The sequence below is a fragment of the Rhinoraja longicauda genome, chromosome 7, assembly GCF_053455715.1.
Source record: "Rhinoraja longicauda isolate Sanriku21f chromosome 7, sRhiLon1.1, whole genome shotgun sequence".
In the NCBI taxonomy this organism is placed as follows: Eukaryota; Metazoa; Chordata; class Chondrichthyes; order Rajiformes; family Arhynchobatidae; genus Rhinoraja; species Rhinoraja longicauda.
In genome coordinates this window covers 16,352,945-16,380,815 of record NC_135959.1, presented here as the reverse complement: position 1 = coordinate 16,380,815, position 27,871 = coordinate 16,352,945, and the positions used below count along the sequence as shown (strand labels likewise).

Here is a 27,871-nt window from a genome sequence, read left to right as displayed (position 1 = left end):
GGAGGGGGAGGGGTGGGGTGACCTGCCTGCTCTCTCGTAGTGTCCCTGACAGCAATGTCTAAAACTCTCGCTGGAAGGCAACGGGCGCCACTCCAGAAAGCTGTGACATTTGACTGGAAGGGTTTCCTTATCTCTCCGGCGGAGGGCTGGGTTTGGGGAGCAATAACCGCTGGGATACCGGCTGGGGTTCAAGGTTGATGTGTTCACGGTGGATCTGAACGTGGCTCTCAGAAACCCCTGTTGCGAATGCACGAGGGACCAGGTTTGATACGCGACGAGGGTAGGTCCCCGGTTTCAGCTTCCACGAATTCTTTTGTCAGCTCACAAGAATTATACTCAGCAAGTGATTGCTATAATTTCAGGAACGGTTTGTTGAAGGTTTGGCAGGCGCTTTCCTTGAACCAGAACTCGGGTTGATCCTCGCTCGGCCAGTCTCCGTGCAATGCTCCACAAAGTGCACAATTCTGGTAAGAAAGTATCATTGTTCAGACACTATAAAAGTATCATTCTTCAGACACAAGGAACTGCAAACGCTGGAATCTTGAGGAGAGAACACAAAGGGCTGGAATTACCCGGCGGGTCAGGTAGCATCTGTGGAAGACACGAACAGGCGACGTTTCAGGTCCGGATCCTGATTGTAGTCGGGGGAGGAGGGGAAGGGGGGGGCAGGGCCGTCTTAACGCATGGGCACTTGCCCGGGGGCCCACGAGCATAGGGGCCCCATGCTGATCTGTGTATGTTAAGTGACTTGCAATAAATAAATACTACTTTTAAAATGTATGTTCAATAAGTGCTTTTTTCGCAACATTTTCGGTCACTAAGTGCTTCTCACAGCGATCTGTAAGTGCTTTTCGCAACAATGTAGCACCCTAAGTCCATCGCTAAGTGCTTTTCGGTAAGTGCTTTTCGCCGGCACGACAGGGGGGGCTGGTAAGGAAAGGGGGTGGGGGAGAGTAACGGTAGGGGCCCCAGTACACTGCTTTGCCCGGGGGCCCATAATGCTGTAAAAACGGCCCTGTGTGGGGGGGGGGAGAGCTAAAAGGGAGGTGGGAACAGGCTTTATCCCACCCCCCCCCCCCATCTCTCTTCCAGCTTTCCCCCCTCTACTACAATCAGTCTAAAGAAGGGTCCCATTCCAAAACGTTGTCTATCCATGTTCTCCAGAGATGCTGTCTGATCCTCTGATTTGCTCCAGTACTTGTGATGTGATTTCATTATTGGGCAGATTCTGGACTTTCTCACTCGGAAGGAAGAGAAGGTGAAACTTGCTACCAGATAGAGTGAAGAACCTGGTTAGTGCCGATGCTTGGAGATAGGCTCAGCAAAGGTCACTCTGTAATCTCTTTCCACACCTCTACTCTAATCCTTAAACATCTCAACCACCCCACGGTTTCATTTTTGTTTCCCCTGCCCCCACCATGATCCCCACATATTTTAAGTCCATCGGTGTGGACAGGGTTAGTTGATCAGTGGATCAGGCAGCATGCGTAGGAAGGAATGGCAGATGCTGGTTTACACTGAAGATAGACACAAATTGCTGGAATAACTCGTGACAGGCAGCATCCCTGGAGAGATGAATGGGTGACATTTCAGGTTGAGACCCTTCTTGCTATTGAGGGCGTGCAGCGTAGGTTAATTCCCGGAATGGCGGGACTGTCATATGTTGAAAGACTGGAGCGACTAGGCTTGTATACACTGGAATTTAGAAGGATGAGAGGGGATCATATCGAAACGTATAAGATTATTAAGGGGTTGGACACATTAGAGGCAGGAAACATGTTCCCAATGTTGGGGGAGTCCAGAACAAGGGGCCACAGTTTATGAATAAGGGGTAGGCCATTTAGAACGGAGATAAGGAAAAACCTTTTCAGTCAGAGAGTTGTGAATCTGTGGAATTCTCTGCCTCAGAAGGCATTGGAGGCCAATTCTCTGAATGAATTCAAGAGAGAGTTAGATAGAGCTCTTAAGGATAGCACAGTCAGGGGTATGGGGAGAAGGCAGGAACGGGGTACTGATTGAGAATGATCAGCCATGATCACATTGAATGGCGGTGCTGGCTCAAAGGGCCGAATGGCCTACTCCTGCACCTATTGTCTATTGTCTATTGTCTATTCAGACTAAGCGTCGCGGAGAGGAAGTCTAGAGATATGGAGGGGCAAGGCAGCATCCCTTGGATAGGTGATGTTTCAGGTCTGGACCCATCTTCAGACTCCAGCATCTTGTGTCTTTTTGTGTAAACCAGCATCTGTGGTTCCCTTTTTTTTCTTTTAGTTGATTTATGAATCATTACTGTAGCTATCCTGCTGTAAAGATCCCCCAAGAGCCACTGCACTAACCCTCCAAATGAAAACAATCCTGTGTGAGGTATCTGCTGAGAGAGGAATTGTCAAATTAACAGTAGATGCACGAGGGCAATACAGATGAAAACCAGTAGCAGCTGTGTGAGATGTTCATGTTAATCAGATGGAGGAAGCCTTGCATTAATGTTGATGTTTTGCCTGTATTCTTCCCCATCTCTCTGCAAACAAGACATTATCTAGTGATGCCAATAGGCTTGATCAATGGTACAAGCAACCCACTACATCCCATGAATGAATATTACAAGGTGCAAATTGATAATGTAATGGGCATTGTACTGCTTTTTGGCCTTCATAATACAGTAACCGATGCCAACATTAACACAATGTGGCATGTTTTGGATAATTACATGTAAACTTACTCTGTTCTAATTCTTTATTCTCCACTTAAATTGTAATGCCTTATTCTTGATAGCATTCAAATTAATCTATATTGCATCCTCTATAATCATCCATTTCCTTTTTAAACCTCTCAATGTGTCCTGCTCCCATCCATGATCATGTACACCCAAGTCCCTCTGGTTTTGCATGTCTTTTGAAATTGTATCATTCATTTTATATTGCATCTCTTTTTCCTACCAATGTCTCTGCACTTTCTACAATTTCTACATTTAGTTTGTCCAGGTCGTCCTGAAGTTGGTCTTTCTTCATAGTTTTTATGTATTTCCTGTCCTAGTGACAGCTTTAAATTGTCTCCTCAACACTTACCCCCTTAAGAGAGGACCCTGGCCCTCAGTTTATTTTAAATAATTTTAGTAACCTCAATTAAGTTTCCTCTTTGCTTCAGCAAAATCTTCTCTCTTATAAATGTAATCTTTCATCCTTAATAGCATTGTAACCATTCATAATGTGCAAATTCAGCTCAGGAATCAAGAATTCAAAATCGATTTTCAAATCCAATTTTGATGCATGGTGTTTCCTAGATCCTATCCTTTTAAAGGGAAATATATATGATGTGATTCATTTCTCCCCTTTCTGGTTACTCTGACTGTTTTTCATGTGTTGAAGGAAATGCATGGAATACTCTGAGCCAAGTATACAGCCTGTTACCTACAATATTTGTAGCTTTCCGTCTCTTGTTAAAAATAATGCAAATTGGCCAATCTTTTAGGAGAAGGGAAATGCTTACATGTGAAAGCTGAATTGGTTTTAGTTTAGTTTAGTTTAGTTTATTATTGTCACGGGTACCAAATAAAAAGCTTTTTGTTGCATGCTATCCAGTCAGCGAAAAGACTACGCATGATTACAATCAAGCCATCCACAGTGTACAGACACAGCATAATGTTTAATGTAAGATAAAGTCTAGTAAAGTTCGATAAAAGATAGTTTGATGGTCTCCAATGAGATAGAAGAGAGGTCAGGACCGGAGGTCAGGAGCTCTAGTTGGTGAGAGGACAGTTGTCTTGTCTGGTAACAGCTGGAAAGAAACTGTCCCTAAATCTGGACAGTTCTGAATCTGAATTTTCACACTTCTGTACCTCTTCCCTAGTGGGAGAGGGGAGAAGAGGGAGTGTCCAGGGTGAGACTCATCCTTGCTGGTGGCCTAGCTGAGGTAGCATGAAACACAAAATGGAGAAGGAGATGTGGAAGTATCCAAAATTAGTGCAATAATGAAATTTACTGAAATTTACCAATCATTTCCCTATGATTATTACCATTATTATGACTATTCCTATTGGGAAGCCATTTTAACATCATAATCTATACAGCCATCACTAATCATTTCTGTCCAATGAAAACTGAAGTATCTCAGAGTTGTAGGTGTCTCAGAATGCTTCAGTGTAAATTAATACCTTTTGAAATAAAATTTGCAGCAAACTATTGGAAAAGGAAATGCACTTATGAATTCATGTAAATTAACAATTTGATAAGGAATTAATTTTACCATATTTTCAAGTCAAGTCATGTCAGGTCAAGTCAAGTTTATTTGTCACACACATATATAAGGAATGTTAAAGTACTGCTAAAGTCTGGTCATTGCAGGAAGTATATGATAGCACCGATAGGAAGGAGCAATTTTCTGTCACACAAGATTAATAAGCAGAGGAGATGAAGTTATTAGTAGAAGGATTAAAGTTAAACTGAAGCGATTTCTTTGCATCCAAACACTGGTGGGGTTTGTATTTCACTTTTGAAAGGGGGATAGAGGCAAAGTCCTAAAACAACTTTAAAAAACTACTTGGGGGGCTTTTGAAGTAACCTTAAAAAGCTCAATGATTTGTATGTAGATTGGACTGAAAAGTTCTTACTCGGCTGGCCCAGGCATAAAGGAACAAATCACTTCCTTCTCTGTAGATTTCCTATGTCCCTATGAATTGTTCAGCTCAAATCATGAAGTTCTGCAGTTTTAATGTAATCTTTAAGAAGTTCTCAAAAACTCACAGAAAAGGAAAATGGAAATAAAAAATAAATAAATGAATAAAACCTACAGTTGCTAACAATCTAAAATTAAAGCAGAAAATGCTGGAAATACTCAGCCAGTCAGTTTTGACGAAGGGTGTTCAACGTGAAACAATGGCCCCATTTCCCTCTGGAAGGCGACTACGGACTGTCAAAGCAGCCACAGCCAGATATAAAAACATCTTTTTGCCATGGGTGATAGTTCTACTCAATAACCAAAGTCTGCAGTCTCTTTTTTGCTCTGGTTTATTTTCACCCACATGTTTAGACCGTAAGGATAGCGGAGTCAGGAGGTATGGGGAGAAGGCAGGAACGGGGTACTGATTGAGAATGATCAGCCATGATCACATTGAATGGCTGGCTCGAAGGGCCGAATGGCCTCCTCCTGCATCTATTGTCTAATGTCTATTGTAATGGTGTATCCTTATTGTTTTGATGTGTTATGCTTTATTCTTAATTGTTAACTGTATGTTTGTGTTGTCATTTGTGAGCGGAGCACCAAGGCACATTCCTTGTTTATGCACATACTTGGCCAATAAACTTGTTCATATTCATATATTCATTTCACTTCCTACAGATGCGGCCTGATCTGCTGAGTATTTCCAGCATAATCTGTTTAACTCATGAACAATGTTTTGCAATAGCACGGAGGGTCCTTACCTCTATCACCTACCATCAATTTAGAAAAGGAGGATAAGCACCATCAATATTCCCAGCCCCCGGGTAAAACAAAAAAATATTTGAAATCTGCAGCCAAGAGCTGCAGGTTGCTAAGCAACCAAACGTGCAGCCAATTATGCTAAAGCTATGTATTTTCTTTAATGTGGAAGCAGATCTTAGTGATTTGAAAGGCAGGTCTTCCATCATGAGCTTTTGTCACCGACTGGTTAGAAATAATGCTGCCATGTATGACCTTCATGCATAAAGGGCCATAACTATGGTGCAATGCCTGGTGCCCAGCCATAGAGCGTGTTGCACACAGCAAGGTGTTTTGCACAATGGATGTCTCGTAAAACCCATGATATTTGACTAGGGCGAGTAACATTAAATATTCTCAAAGGGTTAGATTTGGCAATGAGAAGCGGAAAGGGAAATTCATGTCATCCCCTCTGCTTAATGTTCCGACAAGTGAAATTATATTCATCCACGATCAACATAAAAATATCCCAGCATAAAAATTGGGCGAATAAGAGAAAAAGGATATAAATTATATTTTATTCCCGCATTACTCTACGTTTAAGAATAGAACCCAGATCTGAAAGATTTCTGACTTTTTTAGTAAATCACTAAAATAATTAACTTTGTAAGAAAAAGACACTTCTTCCATCAATGGCCAGTGAATCACACAGCCTCCTGGAGAGAGGCAGGTGCTGTGAGACTGAGGATGTTATTGCTGCTGTGGTGGCACTACCTTTGATACACTATAAATTTCAGGAAAATAACATGTGATAGTCCTGGCAGCATCTATCTGCTGCAGCAGGAATCCTGGGCCCTTCTGTAAAAGGGTAGCACTGTGGCACAGCAGTAGAGTTGCCGCCTTACAGCGCCAGAGAGTCAGGATTCAATCCTGACTACGGGTGCTGTCTGTAAGGAGTTTGTTCGTTCTCCCTGTGACTGCATTTGTTTTCTCTGGGTGCACCAGTTTCCTACCACACTCCAAAGACGTTTGTAGGTTTGTAGGTTAATTGGCTTGGATAAAATTGTAAATAGTCCCTAGTGTGTAGGATGGTGCTCGTGTACGGCACCATTGGTCGGCATGGACCAAAGGGACTGTTACTGTACTGTATCTCTAAAGTCTAAAGTAAAGTCAAAAAAGGAAATGGTAAACAACTGTGGAAGGATGGATTATTGTCATCACTTTGCTTCAACTTTTCTGCAGTCATAGGGCCACACAGCACAGAAGCAGTCCCTTTGGCCCAACATGTGTTTAGCAATCACCAAGTAGCTATCTGCACTAGTATCATTTATCAGCACTTGTGCCATGCCTTGGTGATTCAAGTGTTTGTCTGGGTGCTTTTCAAATGTGATGGAAGTACCCTTTCCATCACCATCTCAGGCAACATGCTTCTTCTTCAGATGCCCTCTAAACTTACTTTTCACCTTAAAACTATTCATTCTGATTCATTCTGCCATAGCATAGATTGCTTCTTATCTATGCCTCCTAATCCCCATGCTCTGCTCTCAGAGATTTTGGCCCATTGCATTGGCAGTGAACAAACCCAGCAACCCCAATCCCCACCGATCTTGCTTTCTGATACAAGTCCAACTAGAGTTCGTGAGCTGCTGCTGCTGCCATAAGACTTCAGACTTTACTTTAGACTTCAGAGATACAGCGCAGAAACAGGCCCTTCAGCCAACCAAGTCCGTGCCGATCAGCGATCACCCCGTGCGCTAACACTATCCTACACACTAGAGACAACTTACAATTTTACTGAAGCAAATACATGGATAGGACAGGTTTGGAGGGGTATGGGCCAAACGCAGGCAGGTGGAACTTGTTGGCTGGTGTGGAGAAGTTGGGCCGAAGGGTCTGTTTCCACACTGCATCACTCTATAATTCTATGACAAATTATCCTACAATCCTGTTGGTTTTTGGAGTGTTGGAGGAAATTGGAGAACCCGAAGAAAACGGAGATGACGAAAAACGTTTCCAGTCAGAGAGTTGTAAATCTGTGCAATTCTCTGCCTCAGAAGGCAGTGGTGGCCAATTCTCTGGATGCTTTCAAGAGAGAGCTAGATAGAGCTCTTAAAGATAGCGGAGTCAAGGGATATGGGGAGAAGGCAGGAACGGGGTACTGATTGTGAATGATCAGCCATGATCACATTGAATGGCGGTGCAGGCTCGAAGGGCCGAATGGCCCACTCCTGCACCTATTGTCTATTGAAAACCCATACAGTCACGGGGAGAACAAACAAACTCCATTCAGATAGCACCCATAGTCAGGATCAAACCCGGGTCTTTGGCGCTGGAGGAAGCAGCTCTTCCACTGCACCACTGTTCTGCCCTTTTCTGGAGCATTCATTTCAAAACCTTATTATGGATATATAATGGTCCACCGTTATTAAAAAGCTAGATGAAGTAGAGATCTCCCTTTGACAAACTGGAATACTTGTGCAAGCATGTGTATTGGCTCTTTCGCAACTTTAGGACTTCCTTCAGGCAATAGAATTTTTTTTAACGTAACTGTTTTGTAGGAAATGAGGCAAACAATTTCTAGGAAAAAAGCATTACGATCGGCTAATCTAATTTTTCAGTGATATAGACTGAATAATAAACATTTGCCAAGAAAGTAATAATAACTTCCCTGACCTTCAGGAAATGGTGCTTACAGCCGGTTGAAAGGGCAAAGTACCTCCGTTTAATGTTTCATTTGGCTTCTTTCAGAAATGCACCTGTAGGAGCCATTTACGCTTAATTTAGTTACTGTCATTGTATTATGGCTATGTTTAATATTTCTAGTTTCTGTCTTTTTTTGCATGCTTGTGGGTGTGATTTGATACGTAATGGGGAGTGTCTACATTGGAGGAGGCTACCGTAGCAACAGAGATTGTGGGTCAGTTTAGTCTCGGAGGATGGAGAGAATACAGTTTTTTACCACAGTCACGTCTGCCACACTCACGACTGCCACACTCGCGCCAGCTACACTCACAAGGACCACACGGTAACGACTACACAAATTTTACTGTATTGTTTGAAGATGAAACAGTTGATAAGAACGAAAAGTTATGAATTACTCTTTGATTTGTGCTACATTATTAAAGACCAATTAATCAAGAAACAGCGTTTGGGAGATTTGTTTTTGTTATCTCAGAGTGCGGTGTGTGCATAAGCTATACCTCCATTCCATCCCCGAGAAGTAATGGCTATCGAAGTTGGACTTTGAGAAGGTATAGAAACTACCATTACAGCACCTTTCTCATTGCCATGTCAGAGAACCAGCCTCGATTTTTTTGTACTCAAGTCTCTTGGGCGAAATTTTAATTCTTATCATTCTGACATAAAGAATTAACATACAAGCAACTAAGTCACAGGAAAGTGTGGCTTATATTTGTATTTAAGTTATAAAAAAGTTGTATTTATATCTAAGTGCTTGATGCAGGAAACATGTTCCCGATGTTGGGGAAGTCCAGAACCAGGGGCCACTGTTTAAGAATAAGGGATAGGCCATTTAGAACTGAGATGAAGAAATACTTTTTCACAAAGAGAGTTGTGAATTTGTGGAATTCTCTGCCACAGAAGGCAGTGGAGGCCGATCCACTGGATGCATTCAAAAGAGAGTTAGGTAGAGCTCTTAGGGCTAGCGGAATCAAGGGATATGGGGAGAAGGCAGGAACAGGGTACTGATTGTTGATGATCAGCCATGATCACATTGAATGGCGGTGCTGGCTCGAAGGGCCGAATGGCCTACTCCTGTGCCTATTGTCTATGTATCTATGTATCTATGATTTGCGGGGGGTGGGGGGGGGGATTGCAATCCAGCAGTATTAATAAGCAGCGAATGTCATCCCATTGGCAAGCTGGAATGAGTCCTATCTACTAAACAGCAGTAAGGAAAACCATCAACCTGGATCCTTATGCATGAAATAAATAGGATTTCAAGTGTCACAACCAACCATTGCTACTACAGTGTATGACTAAGTGAGTTAACTAATCGGTTAAAAAAAAATCAGATTTTTAGATTTAGATTTAGAGATACAGCGTGGAAACAGGCCCTTCGGCCCACCGGGTCCGCGCTGCCCAGCGATCCCCGCACATTAACACTATCCTACACACACTAGGGACAATTTTTTTACATTTGCCCAGCCAATTAACCTACATACCTGTACGTCTTTGGAGTGTGGGAGGAAACCGAAGATCTCGGAGAAAACCCACGCAGGTCACGGGGAGAACGTACACACTCCGTACAGACAGCGCCCGTAGTCAGGATCAAACACGAGTCTCCGGCGCTGCATTCGCTGTAAGGCAATTCTTGCTATTGAGGGCGTGCAGCGTAGGTTCACTAGGTTAATTCCCGGAATGGCGGGACTGTCGTATGTTGAAAGGCTGGAGCAATTAGGCTTATATACACTGGAATTTAGAAGGATGAGGGGGGATCTTATTGAAACATATAAGATAATTAGGGGATTGGACACATTAGAGGCAGGAAACATGTTCCCAATGTTGGGGGAGTCCAGAACAAGGGGCCACAGTTTAAGAATAAGGGGTAGGCCATTTAGAACGGAGATGAGGAAGAACTTTTTCAGTCAGAGAGTGGTGAAGGTGTGGAATTCTCTGCCTCAGAAGGCAGTGGAGGCCAGTTCGTTGGATGCTTTCAAGAGAGAGCTGGATAGAGCTCTTAAGGATAGCGGAGTGAGGGGGTATGGGGAGAAGGCAGGAACGGGGTACTGATTGAGAGTGTCAGCCATGATCGCATTGAATGGCGGTGCTGACTCGAAGGGCTGAATGGCCTACTCCTGCACCTATTGTCTATTAACTCTACCGCCACCGTGCATTGCATCTATATACTAAAACTCTTGTTTGTTTGTTTGTTTGTTTGTTCCTGAACTACAGCCAAAACGGTACACAATAGCATGACAATTTTAGGCCCACCTTACTCACCGTCATCCCTTTGGTGCGAATGGAAGAAGTTTCATAGAAATCGGTGTTAAATTTTAAAAGTTATTCACATTTTAACGTTTAAATCTATCTCCTCGGGAGGGAGGGGGGAGGGAGGGAGGATAAAGGGGTTTGAGGGGGATGAAGTGGGGGGGAGGGGAAAGGAGGAAGGGGGAGGGGGAACGGAAGGGGGAGGGGAGAGGTAGGGGAGGGGAGGGTGCTGCACCAATGCAGGAGAGATTTGGGCCCAACGGATCCACTTGGTCTAGTTTATATTAAAAATTAAATCCATTTATCTGCTCGGTATATTATCAAAGCAGAATAAAAAAATTGGAGATGACTTCAACAGTCACAAAAGCATGTCCAAAATGATTCCTCGGTGAGATCTCTGACAACTTCATGATGAACTGTTACATAGATATTACATTCAAGGAATCCCTGCAAGGGAGTTAATATGAAATAAGCAGTGATAACCCCTTTATGCCTATCTTTACATTGACGTCGAAGATGTTTATTTTGAAGATCAAATGGGTTATTCTCAATAATTAATACAATTAGCACAATAAATCCATGTTGATGTTTTTCCTGCACATAAGCAGTTTAGAAGTCCTAATCTCATGCATCAATCACAAGCTCCACTCATGCATTATGTAACATTACACACTCTCAATCCTAAATCCGTTACATTTAATCTTGTATCTACAGCAAGTTGTTCTGGATCTCTCAAGCACAGGATACAGTTTTAGTCCAGTTTGTCCCATCGCTTCATATTTTAAACTAATCTGTCAAATCAATTGTTGATATTTATCACAATAAAGACCATGACAGTACACATTTAAACACTAGTTTTACCTGGAACAATGGCCCAGGCCAATCCACAAAATATCCACATTTTTCTTTCTAATTGTGTTTCCTCATCATCAGGCAATTAAAGATTCGATTAAGGAGAAGGAAATGAATGATGTTGAAATTAGGGATAGGGTATGTTGATATTTCAAGGCATGTTGATATTAAGAAGTAGGTTTAGATAGTTCCTCTGTCCCTCCCTTCCCCTCCTCCTTCCCAGATCTCCCACTATCTTCCTGTCTCCACCTATATCCTTCCTTTGTCCCGCCCCCCTGACATCAGTCTGAAGAAGGGTCTCGACCCGAAACGTCACCCATTCCTTCTCTCCCGAGATGCTGCCTGACCTGCTGAGTTACTCCAGCATTTTGTGAATAAATTGATTTGTAACAGCATCTGCAGTTATTTTCTTATACAAGAAGTAGGAGATGTTTTGTATCTTAATAAAAATAAGATGGATAAATTCCCAGGGCCTGATGAAATCTATCCCAGAATACTGATGGACAAGGGAGAAGATTGCTTGGGCCTTAACTGAGATTCTTGTATCCTCTTTGGCCACAGATGAGGTCTCAGAAGAGTGGAGAATAGCTAATGTTGTTTTATCGATTACAAAGGACAATAGGGATAATCCAGGAAATTTAGCCTTAAATCAATGGTTGGGAAAATATTAGAGAAGATTATTCGGGGCAAAATTTACAGACATTTGGAATAGCATGGACATTAGGGATAGTCAGAATGGCTTTGTGTGGGGAAGTTTCTGTCTCATAAATTTGATTGAGTTTTTTTGAGGAGGTAAGAAAGATGATTGATAAAGATAAGACTGCGGATGGAGTTTGCACCAACTTTAGTGGTAGATGAGATCCCTCATGGCAGGCTGGTCCAGGAGATTAATCCACATCGGATCGATGGGGAGTTGGTAAACTGGATACAAAATTCGCTTGGTCACAGAAAGCAGTGGTGGATTTCATTACTTCCGGCTCTCTGCCCTCTAAAGTCTCCAACCTTATTGTTTCCCAGCCCCGCACGGCCCAATTTTATCTTCTCCCCAAAATCCACAAACAGAACTGTCCTGTCAGACCCATTGTTTCTGCTTGTTCATGTTTCACTGAATTAATTTCCACATACCTCGACTCCATCCTATCCCACCTGGCCCAATCCCTCCCTACCTATGTCCAAGACACCTCACATGCTCTTTGGCTTTTCAATGACTTCCGTTTTCCAGGCCTCCACTCCCTCATCTTTACTATGGATGTCCAGTCACTGTACCTCCATCCCCCACCAGGAAGGTCTTAAAGCCGAACCATCCAATTTCCGTTGACTAATACTCTCCTCCACCTAGCTGAACTGGTCCTTCCTCTCAACAACTCCTTTGACTCCTCCCACTTCCTCTAAATCCAAGGCGTAGTTATGGACACCCATGGACCCCAGCTATGCCTGCCTCTTTGTAGGGTTACGTCAAACAATCCCTATTCCAGACGCACACTGGCCCTATCCCCAAACTCTACCTCCGCTACATTGACGACTGCATCGATGCTACCTCATGTACTCATGCAGAACTCACTGACTTCATCAACTTCACAACAAATTTCCATCCTGCACTCAAATTCACTTGGACCATCTCCAACATCTCCCTACCGTTTCTAGATCTCACCTTCTCCATCACAGAAGACAGACTATTGACCGACATCTATTACAAACCCACTGACTCCCATAGCTATCCAGACTACACTTCTTCCCACCCTGCTTCCTGTAAAGACTGTATCCCCTACTCCCAATTCCTCCGTCTACATCACATCTGTGCCCAGGATGAGGTTTTCCATACCAGGTCTTCGGAGATGTCCTCATTCTTTAGGAAATGGGGGTTACCCTCTTTCATTATAGATGCTCTCACTAGGATCTCCTCGATATCCCGCAGCTCTGCTCTTGCTCCCCCTCCCCCTCCCCCCATTCATAACCCCTTGTCCTCACTTTCCACCACATCAGCCGTCACATTCAGCATATAATCCTCCAATGGGATCCCACTACTGGCCACATCTTCCGATCTCCACCCCTTTCTGCTTTCCGCAGAGACCGTTCCCTCCGCAACTCCCTGGTCAACTCGTCCCTTCCCACCCAAACCACCACCTCCCCAGGTACTTTCCTCTGCAACTGCAGGTGATGCAACACCTGTCCCTTTACCTCTCCCTCGACTCCATCCAAGGACCCCATCAGTCTTTTCAGGTGAGGCAGAGGTCCACTTGCACTTCCTCCAACCTCATCTACTGTACCCGCTGTTCCGGGTGTCAACTGTACATCGGCGAGACCAAGCACAGACTCGGCGATCGTTTCGCTGAACACCTTCTCTCAGTCCACCTTAACCTACCTGATCTCCCAGTTGCTCAGCACATTAACTCCCCCTCCCATTCCCAATCTGACCTTTCTGTTCTGGGCCTCCTCTATTGTCAGAGTGAGGCCCAGCACAAATTGGAGGAACAGCATCTAATTTTTTGCTTGGGTAGCTTACACCCCAGCAGTATGAACATTGACTTCTCTTACTTCAAGTAGCCCTTGCTTTCCCTCTCTCTCCATCCCCTCCCCTTTCCCAGTTCTCCCACCAGTCTTACTGTCTCCAACTACATTCTATCTCTGTCCCGCCCACTCCACTGACATCAGTCTGAAGAAGGGTTGGCACGAAATGTCACCCGTTCCTTCTCTCCATAGATGCTGCCTGTTCCGCTGTTACTCCATCATTTTGTGTCTACCTTCGATTTAAACCAGCATCTGCAGTTCTCTCCTACACAGTGGTGGAGGACATGTTTCAGACTGAAGGTCTGTGACTAATTAGTTCTGCAAGAATCAGTGTTGGGACCTTTGTTGTCTGTGATACATGTAAATGATCTGGATGCAAATAAGGGTGATCTGATAGGTAGGTTTGGAGATGACATAAAAATTAACGAGGAATATTATGTAAGAATGCTGAGAGGGAACAGTTCTACCAGCCTCTTTACTGTGTCGCCAAAGTTATCTATCTGTCTCTTTTGTTATGGAAATAGGAATGCTCTGGAGAACTGTATCATCAGACTACAAAGTTATTCATAGACCACAGCGCTGTTTTCAATACCATTATCCCACCCAAGCTCTTCCCTAAACTCATGGAACTTGGTCAGCACTCACCACTGCAACTGGATCTTCAGCTTCTTGACCAACAGCCAACACTTGGTGAGGATAGGTGGCAAATCATCCTCTATGATAATCCTCAACATTGATATCCTGCAAGAATGCATTCTCAGCCCACTTCTTTACTCCTGACACACCCATGACTGTGCAGCCAAATACCAATCCAACTCAATTTACAAAATCGCAGATGACACAACCGTAATGGGCCAGATATCAAATAATAAGATGAAGTACAGGTAGGAGATTGAGAAACTCGTAACCTGGTGCCAAGTCAACGACCTTTTTCACAATGTCAGCAAGAAAAACAAGAGAAGGTGATCAACTTCAGGAAGCAAAGCATTACACCAACTCCCAGATACATTGACAGTATTGAGGTAGAGATTCTTCAAATTATTAAGAGTAAATATCACCAGCAATTTGTCCTGGACCAGCCATATCGAAGGATGGTCAAGAAAGCACACCAATGCATCTACTTCCTTAGAAGGCTGAGGAAATTTGGCGTGTTCCCAATAACCGTCACCGACTTCTACAGATGCACCATAGAACGCATGGTTTGGGAACAGCACCATCCAAAACCACAAGAAAATTGCAGAGTTGTGGATATAGTGTAGACCATCACACAAACCCACCTCCCTTCCATTGACTTCATCTGACTACACTTCACACTGCCTCGGTAAGACCACCAGCATAATCAAGAACCAGTCTCATCCTGGTCACTCCCTCTTCTCCTCTCCCATCAAGCAAGAGGTACAGAAGTTTGAAAATGCATACCTACAGATTCAGGGATAGTTTCTTCCCAGCTGTTATAAGACAACTAAATCGTCCTATCACCAACTACTTGACCTCCCATCTACTTCATTGGAGATCTTCGAACAATCTTGAATTGGACTGTATTGGACTTTATGTTACACTAAGCATTATTCCCTTTATCCTGTATCTGTACACTGTGGACAGATTGATGGTAATCATGTATAGCCTTTTCGCTGACTGGAGAGCACGCACCAAAAAAGCTTTTCACAGTACCTCGGTACACGTGACAATAATAAACTAAACTAAACTGTATCAAATAAGTAACTATGCATTCTGTGGTTTCCTTTGCTACTCAGTACCAACTGAAGCATAAGATTTCTGCTCAATCGCACATTGTTGCAAGTCCCGCACTGCAAGAAATCATTGATGGCAGTTATGAGGCCACCTGGGCTGCTTGTCCTTCTACATTGCAACTTACTTCTCCTCTCCTGAGCACTGTGAATCATCATTGCTACATCCCAGCACTTATAAACTCATTGGGTTGTATGCAGTTGTGTTAAGGACATGGTGTCTTGTTCTGGGTCATTGGCAGGGCTGGCATGCTCTGCTTTCAGATCTCGCAATGATCAAGAAACAATAAATGTTAGAAGGTAGACTCAGGGGCACAGTAACAAACAAGAATGCCTAGGTAATGACCCAACACAAGGACCACCACAAATCTAATCCTGGTTTCCCAATGGAGCAAAGAAGTGATCTCATGGTATAAACAAAGGCAACTTGTTCAGGTATTTTTACTTCACTTCAAACACCTAGCATATAGTCTTTTCAACACATGGAAATAATGTTGCCTTTTTTACAATACTTGACTGGGAGAGACATTTACAAAGGTGGTATTCGAAAGCAATTCAAAATGATAACATGATAGGAGTATGAGCGATTTCTGGAGAAACATGCACCTCAAACACCAGTCCAAGCAATTACAAGTTAATGGAGTTCAAAAGGATACAGGTAAAGGCAACCACACTACAGATTGCATGTGTGAAGTTAGCATTTACTAATGAGGGTCTGAAGAAGAATTTCGACAAGAAACATCACCTTTTCCTTTTCTCCAGAGATGCTGCCTGAACCACTGAGTTACTCCAGCATTTTATGTCAATTTCCACTAATGATCTGTCAGATTAGCAATTCCCACTTACATATATTTGAGAAGCTGAGCTTGTTCCTGTTTGAAAAAAAGGTTGCAAGATGATCTGATTGTGGTATTTAAAATCAAGAAGCATAGATCAGAGCAGATGAAGAAATACTGATCCCATTGGTGGAGGGATCAAGAAATAGGGCATGTACAATGAAGATTTAGGTATAGGTTTTTTATTGCCACATGTACCAAGGTACAGTGAAAAGCTTTGTTTTTCATGCTATCCAAACAGATGAGATATACCATACATTGAAACGTAAGAAAATAACTGCAGATGCTGTGTCAAATCGAAGGTATTTATTTCACAAAATGCTGGAGTAACTCAGCAGGTCAGGCAGCAACTCAGGAGAGAAGGAATGGGTGACGTTTCTGGTCGAGACCTTCTGAAGAAGGGTCCATACATTGAAACAATCAGTTCAAACTCAAGTACAATAGAGCAAAGGGAAACATACAAAGCACAGAATATACCTCAGCATTGTGGTGTATTGTAGTGCATCAGCACCTTAGGCAAAGTCCAATATTCTCAGTGGGGTAGGGGTGAATCGAATAGTACCCTAGCATTCAGAAGTCTGACAATGGAAGGGAAAAAGGTGTTTCTGAGTCTGGTGGTGCATGCTTTCAAATTTCTGCACCTCCTGCCAGACAAGAGCAGGGAGAAGAAGGAACGACCAAGGTGGCACAATCTTTGATTATGTCGGCTACTTTTCCGAGGCAGCATGAAGTGTGGATGGAGTCATTGGTGGGAAGTCTGGTCTGTGTGATGGACTGGGCTACATCCACAATCCTCTGCACTTTCTTGTGGTCTTGGGCAGAGCTAAAAGAACAGTATAGCAGAGGATGCTACCCTTCGGCCCACAATGTTTGTGCCAAACACCAACCTTTATCTGCCTGCACATAATCCATATCCGCCCATTCCTACACATCCATACTGCCCCTCTCACCTTAAAGCTATGCCCTCTAGTATTTGATATTGTGCGAGGGGATTACCATCTGGTAAGAGAAAAGATTCGAGGATGTGCTTGAAGATTCCTTTGGAAAATGCAACATCTACATTGAATTCTGGCAATCACTCACTATGGCTACTCAAAGTAGAGAGGAAGCATTTGGGATAGTATTAAGTTTGAGGCCATGCATCAGGATCATGTATAAGCAGTAGAAAGGAGTACACTGTGTCAGCAACTGCTCACCCGCCCGCCCTATCAATGGTAGAGTTAGCACTCCCTACATTGGCCACATGAGCCACCCCCAGAATACACCAAAATGGAGTGGAAGTAAGTTATCCTCATTCCCAATGGACATCTTAAGAAGGAAACAAAGAAGCATCAGATTACCTTTCTTTAATTTATCAAGGAATAAATTTTAATGCATGAGGAAACATTACATACTAAAGTGTTACCGGATTTCAATGGTTGTTGGATGATGTATGATTTTAGGCTATGAAAATAAGTGGAAACTTGAACCAAAAATTCATTCCTGTTAGTGAATTGAGTTTTGAGTGGTTTGCATCTGAACTATCAATTACATATAAATAAGAAATTCCACCCCTACTGTTAAATAGATCAGCATGCTGAAGATTAATTGACAACTTGATTTGATTTCAAGATAAGACACTATAATTACTTCCGGCACTTGGGCAGTTTTGATAGAAGAAAATTTAGAAACAAAGATACATGTCTGGTAGAAAATAAGTAATTTTAAATAAAAGTTCTAACCAATCTTTCCTTCGTCATTATTGGTTTTATTTCAACTTTGAAGTTTATGTATGCCTACCATTACTAAAGATTTGTGCAATAATATACATTTGTGCAAACCAAATACTAATAATGCAATCTCCAATTAATTATAAAACTTAGCGTGCACACTTGAAATTGTTAAAGGTTACAGGCAAACGTTCTCTCTTACAAAGTCATGATACATTACTGATTAAACAAACTTTACCAGTTCATACCAGAATAATCCAGAATAGTCATTAGTTAGCACATAGGAAAAATAATAATCCTGTCATTATGCATGAAAAATATTTGATAAAGTGGATGCTAATTTCTTCATGCAAGTCCAGGCAAAGGCATTTTTAACAACTCCAATTGAAGTTGGAAATCATAATTGCTATAAGTACAACAAAACATATTTGGGAGCTTTGGAGAACCATGGCATTTTTGGTCCTTGGCTACACTTTGAGGGGAAGAAGGAAGATGGGGGGGTTTATAAATTACTTAAAATTGTACCATTAGGTTGTAAGTATGGTTATAATTGTACAACACCATGTCTAACTTATAAATCACAATCACATATCTATAATTTACCACAATGTGAACTCTATATGTACCACTCTTTTCCCAAGGTGAAATTTGCCCCATAAACTCAATCTGGATACATCACATGATGTTGAGGTCAAATACAACACTAGAGCTTGAACACATTATCTGGATGGAAATTTCAGAGGTGCTGTACTGTTTTAATACATTGTTGGGGCAAAATGTTAAACTTATTCAGGGACACATTGAAGATCTTGTCAACGCTGCCTTTTCTCATCTAGTGCAGTCATTTGGAGTCAAGATTGAGATGCTTCTAGGAGTGAGTTCTGAGATTGCTGTAGGTGGGATCTCTGATGGATCAGGGTGTGTTTGACAGGGTGAGTGAATGCTTAACATGGAAGGTGATGCTTCTGTGTGTTCCCAGCAAGGAAAATCAAGGCTCTTAGTCTCTTCTTGGGTGTTCCTTCTCCATTTTGAGTGGATATTCCCATGAGTTAGGGAGGGTCCATTTCAAGAGTCTTTAAGAACAACCTTGAATCAGTCCTTTTGTTCATCTGCTAATCTCTTGTTGTGCTAGACCTCAGACCCTTATGTATTTTAGGAGTCTGGTGTTGGGCTTGTGAACATCCCCACTAAAACTAGTAATTACAGCCTTAATGCTGAGATATAGGCCTAGGAGAGGACACTAATGATAGTCCACTTACTCTGCCAATAGATTTGCAGGATTTTGCAGAGATGTACTGGTGTCCTCTAACATTAGTTAGTGGTTTTGCAGATAGTGAAGATGGTTGTGAACGATTGCAGCAGGATCTCGATCGATTGGCCAGGTGGGCGGAGGGATGGTTGATGGAATTTAATACAGAGAAGTGTGAGGTGTTGCATATTGGGATGTCGAACAAGGGCAGGACCTACACAGTAAATAGTAGGCCTCTGGGTAGTGTCGAGCAGAGGGATCTAGGAGTACAGGTGCATGGTTCCTTAAAGGTTGAGTCGCAGGTAGATAAGGTGGTCAAAAACCTTTTGGCACTTTGGCCTTCATCAGTCAGTATTGAGTATAGACGTTGGGAGGTCATATTGCAGTTGTATAAGACATTGGTGAGACCGCATTTAGAATATTGTGTTCAGTTCTGGGGACCATGTTATAGGAAAGATATTGTCAAGCTTGAAAAGGTTCAGAAAAGATTTACGAGGATGTTGCCAGGACTAGAGGATGTGAGCTATAGGAAGAGGTTGAGTAGACTGGGTCTCTATTCCATGGAGCGCAGGAGGATGAGGGGAGATCTTAGAGAGGTATAAAAAATCATGAGAAGAATAGATCGGGTAGATGTTCAGAGTCTTTTGCCCAGAGTAGGGGAATCGAGGACCTGAGGACACAGGTTCAAGGTGAAAGGGAAAAGATTTAATAGGAATCCAAGGGGTTACCTTTTGCACACAAAGGGTGGTGGGTGTATGGAACAAGCTGCCAGAGGAGATAGTTGAGGTTGGGACTATCTCATCGTAAAGAAACAGTTAGACAGGTACATGGAGAGGACAGGTTTGGAGGGATATGGACCAAGCGCAGGCAAGTGGAACGAGTGTAGCTGGGACATTGCTGGCTGGTGTGTGGCAAGTTAGGCTGGAGGGCCTGTTTCCACACTGTATCACTCTATGACTCTAATAACTAAAGATGATTTCTCGGCCAATGTTACCTCTTCCATGAAACTAGTTTTAAAACGTAAATTTCATTTAAATGGTAAGGGCGACTACATCCAAATGTAATTAGTTACAAGAAATGCCTAGTGGTACCCTGGGAGATATGTTGTTTAATATAAAATCAGGTTCTTTCTTTATAAATAGAGACCAGTGATCATATATAAGATAAAATACAATAAGTCGCGTCAGCTAAAATAGCTTTAAAACAAGAGCTTTGTTGAAGTCAATAACTAGCTAATTATAAAAGTCCAAAACAGAATTGAGCTGCCTGTGGGGAGCAACTAATTAACTCTTCTATTATATCAGTATTCCGTAAAACATGAGGGCAAGAGGCAAAGCACATTATAATTGGACTCTGCAAGCAAAAAGCAAGTCAGCTGGAACACAGACTTCCCCTCATAAGAAAATTAACATTATAGTCATGCTCAGGTTATTCCAGTCTCATCAATTTGACGTCAGTTTACGAGGCAGAAAGGAGTTTCAGGTTTAGAGATGCTATCAAGACAAATCCTGGACATTACAGGAAGAGGGTATCACCCTCAAACCACCGGAACTCTTCCATCACCCTTGCACCATTGATGATTTTCAGAAGAATCAAGGATATAAATGTGCAGCTGATGTTCAATACGGAACTATAACTTTGGCTGTTAGAACATGGAGTGCCCAATCATATATACCTCTCAATTAATAAATGCAAAATTCTATTGTGCTATAAGTGTTTCTTTCCCGTTTCAATTTTGTGCATATCAAAATGTTCAAGATATAAAGTGATTTTTATTTGTTTTTATTTTTCAGTATCAGGACTGAGAATTCATTTACAACATAATGCACATCATTTTTTTTGCCTATACCAGTGTGTTTGAACCCCAACACCTGTTTATTAACAGTTAGATGGCTATACCAACAATACTGGAAGTGGAGGAAATATGAACTTCTGCCAGGTATACCTGACTGAAAACAAAAGAAAACTGAGATAACCTTATTGGTATTCGAAATGGTCTGCAGTGTTACACAAAAGATGCTGCCTGGCCCGCTGAGTTACTCCAGCACTTTGTGTCTATCTTGGTGCTAAATGAAACCTTGTGCAAACTGGAGGAAAGGCTAGTTAGTTTTCTTCTGGTGGGAGGATTGTGGTGCTTTGGCATCCGAGAAAGACTTGGAAAGTGCTGCAAAGTACTGTCTATAATAACAATGAGGTGACACCAGGAGTTTCAATACATAGATAAATTATTTATTGTGGACTAGATTGCAGATGACATTATAATGGGTGATATTATAGATAGGGAAGATGGTTATCAAATAGGGGAGTGTTGTAGAGCAGAGTGCAGCTGCATGGTTCCTTGAGTGTGACGTCACAGGTACATCGACTATCAAGAAGGCTATTGGTACATTGGCTTTCATCAGCAAGTGTATTGAGTGTAGAAGTTGGGATGCTATGTTACAGTTGCATTTCAGAAAAATGAAAGAAGTAGCCATGGAACTGGTTAATTGTCATCTTCCAAGCTTTTATAAATTATGAATGATACCTACTGAGGAGAGTGTGGTGAATGCTTGAATACGCTATCAAAGATATCAGGATACATGGAAAATATCAAAGGGATTAGGAAGGCCAATTTTGTAACATTGCTAGGCCATTTAACTGGGTGGTGGTACTTGAAGTAATGAGTGGTGCATGTAGGTGCATTTTAGTTAATTTAATTAAATGAGGATATGAGATTCTTGTTGAGGAATTCTAGGAAAAGTCTTTCACAAGCAATAAAAAATATACACAGCAAAATTGCATTAATTTTTCTCCTTGAAATAATGAGCTGTGTAAGTGGCATGATAATGGCAATAAATAAAATGAGGATATTAGATTATTTTTGAGGAATTGTAGCTAAAGTATTTCATAAGCTATAAAAAACATACACACAAAATTGCATAAATCTTTCCCTTTGTGTGTGGTCTGAGTTTTTTAGATTGGGATTGAATCCATTATAGAGAAGAGATTCAACATTATGGTAGAGCAGATAAAAAAAATGTTTAGGAAACTTCATCTTAACTATTGAACTTAAAAAAACAGAACAGTGGTTTCTCAAGAGATTTTAAAAGTTTTACAATTTTATAGATAGTCACCTTTTCGGATTGTAAAAACTGGTCTTTTCTGCCATCTGCTGTTAAAAACATGTATAGCATATGGGCCTAACAACAATTAATGAACCAGGAAAAGAGCAAGAGATATGTAATTGATGTGAGGGTCTTGATAACCAAAGGCATCAACAGTTACAGGCAGAAGGCAGGTAGGAATGAGGCTGCGAGGGAAAAATAGACTAGCCATGATCGAATGGCAGCGTAGATTCGATGTAATTCTGCTCCAATGTCTTATGGTCCTTTCTGTGAAGGTTCTGAGGGGGTGCAAAAAAATTTTTTTTTAGAATTGCTCCTGGTTTTAGGGATTTCCGATATAAGGTAAGGCTTTGGTTATTATCTTTGCAGCAAAGATAAATAAAGTTTTGATAGTGATGCACAAGGCCACAAAGTGTGCAGACAGATTAAATAGAGAGAAGAGTAGCTGGTTCAAGGAACAGCAAATACACTCAATGTGTTAGGGTAAGGTGAGGAAAAACGTACCTGAGTGGTTAGAACCTACAAGTCTTCCATCAGAATTCATGGGTACTGGCAGCACTGACAAACCAGAAGGGGTGGCGTAATGGTCGAAGGGAATATCCCTGCATACCCTCAACATTGACCTCAGACACCAAAGGTTTCACGGTAACACATCAACGCAGACAAGGAAATGTTGTGATTATTAAATACCATCCCCCACCCGCCGCTGAATCCTGCGTGTTGAACATTTAGATGAAGTGCTGAAAGTAGCAAGGGCACAGAATGCATTACGTTTAAGAAACAGTTAGACAGGTACATGGATAGGACAGGTTTGGAGGGACATGGACCAAGCGCAGGCAGGTGGGACTAGTGTAGCTGTGACATGTTGGTCAATGTGGGCACATTGGGCCAAAGGGCCTGTTTCCACACTGTATCACTCTATGACTCTAATGCACTCTGGATGGGGCACTTCAATATCAGTCACCATCAGCGCCACCAATTTTAGGCCCACCTTACTCACCATTGTCCTGGGGTGTGTGTTTACCAGGTTTCATTCAAATTGGTGTTATATTTTAAAAGTTGTTGACATTTTAAAGTTTAAAAATTACCTTCTCAACTTACCCTGGCCGTCTTCAGTGTTCAACGTCACAATGGGACCCGCCCGAGTGACGGGAGTGGCAGACAATGAGGAGGTGATGCTGAGCCGACGAGCTGCGCTAACTTTAATAAATGCGCTCCCCCCCTCCCCCCCCCCACCAGGAGGACCGGTGCCCGTCCCAGCGTGCCCTGTACCTGGCATTCCTCCCGTGGTGCAGTGCGGCAGCAGAGGGTCCAACAAGATGGTCATCGCCGCCATTCGCCACTGAGCTGCAGGAGAGGCTTTGGGTTCATGGCTCGCTCTGGCTGTAGTGTTGGCCACACGGGGCCAAGGTGAGTGGCTCCCTCCCCCTTCCTTGTCCCCCCTCACCCGCCCACGGCCCCAGGGGACACTCCCCACCCGGCAACGGTTCCACGGATCGTCAGTTGGGGGAGGCTTGCTGGGCCTGAAGGATCGTCAGTTGGGGGGGTGGTTACTGGGCCCACAGGTTCATCAGTTGGGGGGGGGGGGGGGGGTTTGCCGGGCCTGCAGGGATCGTCAGTTGGGGGGGGGGGGGGGGGTTTGCCAGACCCCAGGATCGTCAGTTGGGGGAGGGTTGCCGGGCCCGCAGGAGAGATTTGGACTCAACGTGTCCACGTCCTTCTAGTATATATATAACCCTTCAGTTCAGACAATGCCTTTCAGAATCTTCCCTAGATCCTTCCTAATGTATGGTGATCATAACTGCACACAATATTCCAGATACAGTCTCACTAATGTCCTATACAACTCTAATGTCCCATCTCTTATACTAAATGCCCCTCCCGATGAAGGCAAGTGTTCCATATACTGTCTTTACCACTTGTCTGCTTGTGTATTTAAAGTAACTATGTACTTGTCTCCCTTGGTCTCTATGTTCTACAACCTCCCCAAAGGTCCAGTCATTCATTGTGTATGTCCTGCCATGGCTTAACTTCACAAAATGCACAACTTTAAGTCATATGCACGAGTATGGGTACAGTGAGGTAAGGGTACAATGAAAATCTTGCTTGCAGTAGCATCACAGGCACATACACTCAGGCAAACACACAATAACATAAATTATTCATCGACTGAATCAAAATTACACATAAACCTCTACAAGATAGTAAAAAGAAAGAAGACTGCAATAAACAAAGAAAACAAAATATTAGTACAAAACACAATTTTTTTTAAAACAAGTCCATGATGGTGCAAGGGGTTTCCTTTGTTAATATAGGATTAGAGTTGTACAGGTCAATTCAAGAACCTGACAGTTGCAGATGTAGAAAAGTAGCTGTTCCTGAACCTGGTAGTGTGCAATTTCAGGCTTTATACTTGTCCAAAATAAATTCCATCTGCCATTCCTTGGTCCACTTCTCCAGTTGATCTAGATTCTGTTGGGTTTCTGACACTAATTGTGTTGCTGCACATTTTCCACTAGATCATATGTCTTCCTTCTCTTGTGCCCTATAACCTGTGCTAAGTGATTATGTAAACATCACTGTCTACAATCATTTAAGATGATTGACTGAAAGATACTGCATGGAAGCAGGCCATTCAGCCCACTGAGTCCACACTGACCATCGATCACCCATTCACACTAGTTCTACGTTATCCCACTTTCGCATCCACTTCCTAAACAATTTGTAGAGGCCAACTTACCTACAAACACACACCTTTGGGATGTTGAAGGAACTGGAGCACCCAGAGGAAACCGACATGGTCACAGGGAGAACATGCAAACTCCACACAGACAGCAGCCGAGGTCAGGATCAAACTTGGGTCTCTGGCGCTCTACCATCTACATCTCCGTGATCTGGAGTTATAGAAAGTTTTTGCTAAAGTTGTTGCCCTGTGATTTTGTACAACTAACTCCTAAGATTTATAAATCCAAGTTTACAAAGTGTTGAAATAATAAAAAATATACATCAGATCTGATATCTGAGGAAGATAAAGAGAAATAGACAATAGACAATAGGTGCAGGAGTAGGCCATTCGGCCCTTCGAGCCAGCACCACCATTCAATGTGATCATAGCTGATCATTCTCAATCAGTACCCCGCTCCTGCCTTCTCCCCATACCACCTGACTCCGCTATAGGTGCAGGAGTAAGCCATTCAATATGATCATGGCTGATCATTCTCAATCAGTATCCTGTACCTGCCTTCTCTCCATACCCCCTGATCCCTTTAGCCACAAGGGCCACATGTAACTCCCTCTTAAATATAGCCAATGAACTGGCCTCAACTACCTTCTGTAGTTGAGAACACTTATTCTCAACACTTATTCTCTTTGACAAAGATTGTTTGCTTCCACCTGTTTAACAGTACCTGTCTCTGATCTGCAAGAGCCCAGGTGCTGTTAAAAACACATCAGTGCTTTTGTTGCTGCTGAACATGACTATTCCATGCCTTCCCAATTAGTCCATCATACATTTTAACTTATTCAAAATGATGCTGCCCGTTTCCTATTGAGCATCAGGTCATTTTATTGAAGAAACTGGGAGAGCAAGAGCAATTTATAAAATGTCATTCCAATATTACATTATCTAGATAAACCACCTTTGCAACCATCCCACTCTAACCCAAGAAGCTGTTATTCTCACCAAATCCACTGAATCTCCCAAATTCTGTGATCGCCTGAATCTGGTCTTTTGTGCACCATCCTTCACCTCAATCCTGACAACAATGCTTTCCAGGATTTTCCACACCATAAGATTCCCTCCCAATGGGTCTTCTAGCAGTTTGTGGATGTGCATGCTATTTTCAATGACTAAAGACAAGTGGTCCGTCCGTTTCAGGATCATGGCATCTTTTCATTGTACTTATTCTAGGAACATTGAAGTAAGAATATTGTCTGTGGATGTACAATTATATGCAACAAAACGTAATTAAAAGCAGAGGACAGTTTTAAACTTAAGCAAGTGTTTAAAGACTAAAATCATTTAGAATATACATCAAAAGCCTCGTTTATATTATTGTACCATACATTAATAATAGATATGACTCTAAAGCTAAAGGATTGAAATGTGTGCAACATATTTTTGTTCAATTCTTGACACAGATGAGATGTCAAGTGAATATTTATGACATGGTTTTAAAGATTTAGGTTTATTGTGACCATAATGAAACTAAAACTGAATCCAAATGGCATAAGTTGAGGCTTTGACCGAGAAATCTATTCCGTATTTGTGTGTCAAGTAAATGGATTTTATCCTTAATTCTCTATTTGTCAGTAGCACTTGCTTAAAGAATAGAATGTATGCCTGTCCAAACCCTACCCCTACTCCACAATCACCCGCCTACCCCAACCATAATTCCAGATTCACAGCACCCCAATCCCCATCTACCTGGTGAATTAGCCCTAAGTCAGTCCTCTTTATGGCTGACGCCCTACTTTCTAACCCCTTGCTCAAGGTAAAGTTCAACCATCCCCTAACCTCAATTCACTGCCCAACCTAGTTCCTCAGTCCAAAGAAGGGTCTCGACCCAAAACATCTATTATTGTTTGCCAGAGATGCTGCCTGACCTGCTGAGTTGCTGCAGAATTCTGTGCCTATTTTCTAGTTCCTATGCCAGCTTAGCATTGGCAGGAACTGTGGAAGAAAAGTCTTTGTAACAGAAAATATGCATGGCCTGTTATGTCATGCCCAATGCCTTGGGCCTTCTTGAATTTCACTGTCGGAAGACTTATGTGAAACTAGAGTGAGCCTTTGAGCGTACTCAAAATACGGTGCATCATTCATGCCAAGTATATTCAGCTGAACAGGGAAAATCAGATTTGTTTTTTTATGTTCAAATTGATTCACAATATAAGAGGGACTGAGAAAAGAAGACTGCAACATATAAAATGGGAGGAGACGCATAAAATAAAAATTATGAATTAAAAACACCCAAGATGGGGCTGGATCGATGCTATTTACCTTTGACTTTTAATGAAATTGAAATAATCATTGTTTTATCTCATATAAATACAAGTTCTTTTTATTCCCTCAGGCATTGGCATGATGCAACATTTTAACCTGAAGAATAAATTAACTCCAGAAGGCAACAAGAATGCAGAAATCTGATATTATTTAAGTACATCTTAAGACAATTCTGTGTTTCGCATGTGGCAACTGCTCAAAATGATTCGCTATAATGACCATTTTTAAGACAGTAATGAATTATATATAATATAAAATGACCATTATGTGAGTTTACCAAACATCTGGGGTTTTTTTAAAGGTACAGGAGCTGCAATTAAGAGATGATAAGCCCTTGTGCAGTGGACTTTGGCACAAAGGTTTATTCCTATTCATTAGATTAAATCAGATTTGCATATTGCCTTGAGGAAGGCAATTGTTGGTAAAGTTATTCATTGCCCATCACTAACTTCCCCTGAGAAGATGACAATACACCGTCTTCTCAAAACGTTACACTTAGGCCTTAGAGATCCAGTGCGG

General features: G+C 42.2%; 1 protein-coding gene and 1 long non-coding RNA gene across 2 annotated transcripts in view; one reads left to right on the top strand and one right to left on the bottom strand.

Moving 5' to 3' along the window:
• The window catches only part of LOC144595107 (P2Y purinoceptor 2-like), a 62,764-nt gene that overhangs the window by 15,779 nt on the left and 19,114 nt on the right, over positions 1-27,871 (bottom strand). The gene's annotated exons all lie outside the window — the stretch shown is intronic.
• On the top strand, positions 187-27,640 carry LOC144595479 (uncharacterized). Its single transcript, XR_013547501.1, has 3 exons — positions 187-280; positions 363-467; positions 27,423-27,640. It is a non-coding gene; the product is annotated as an uncharacterized LOC144595479 (long non-coding RNA).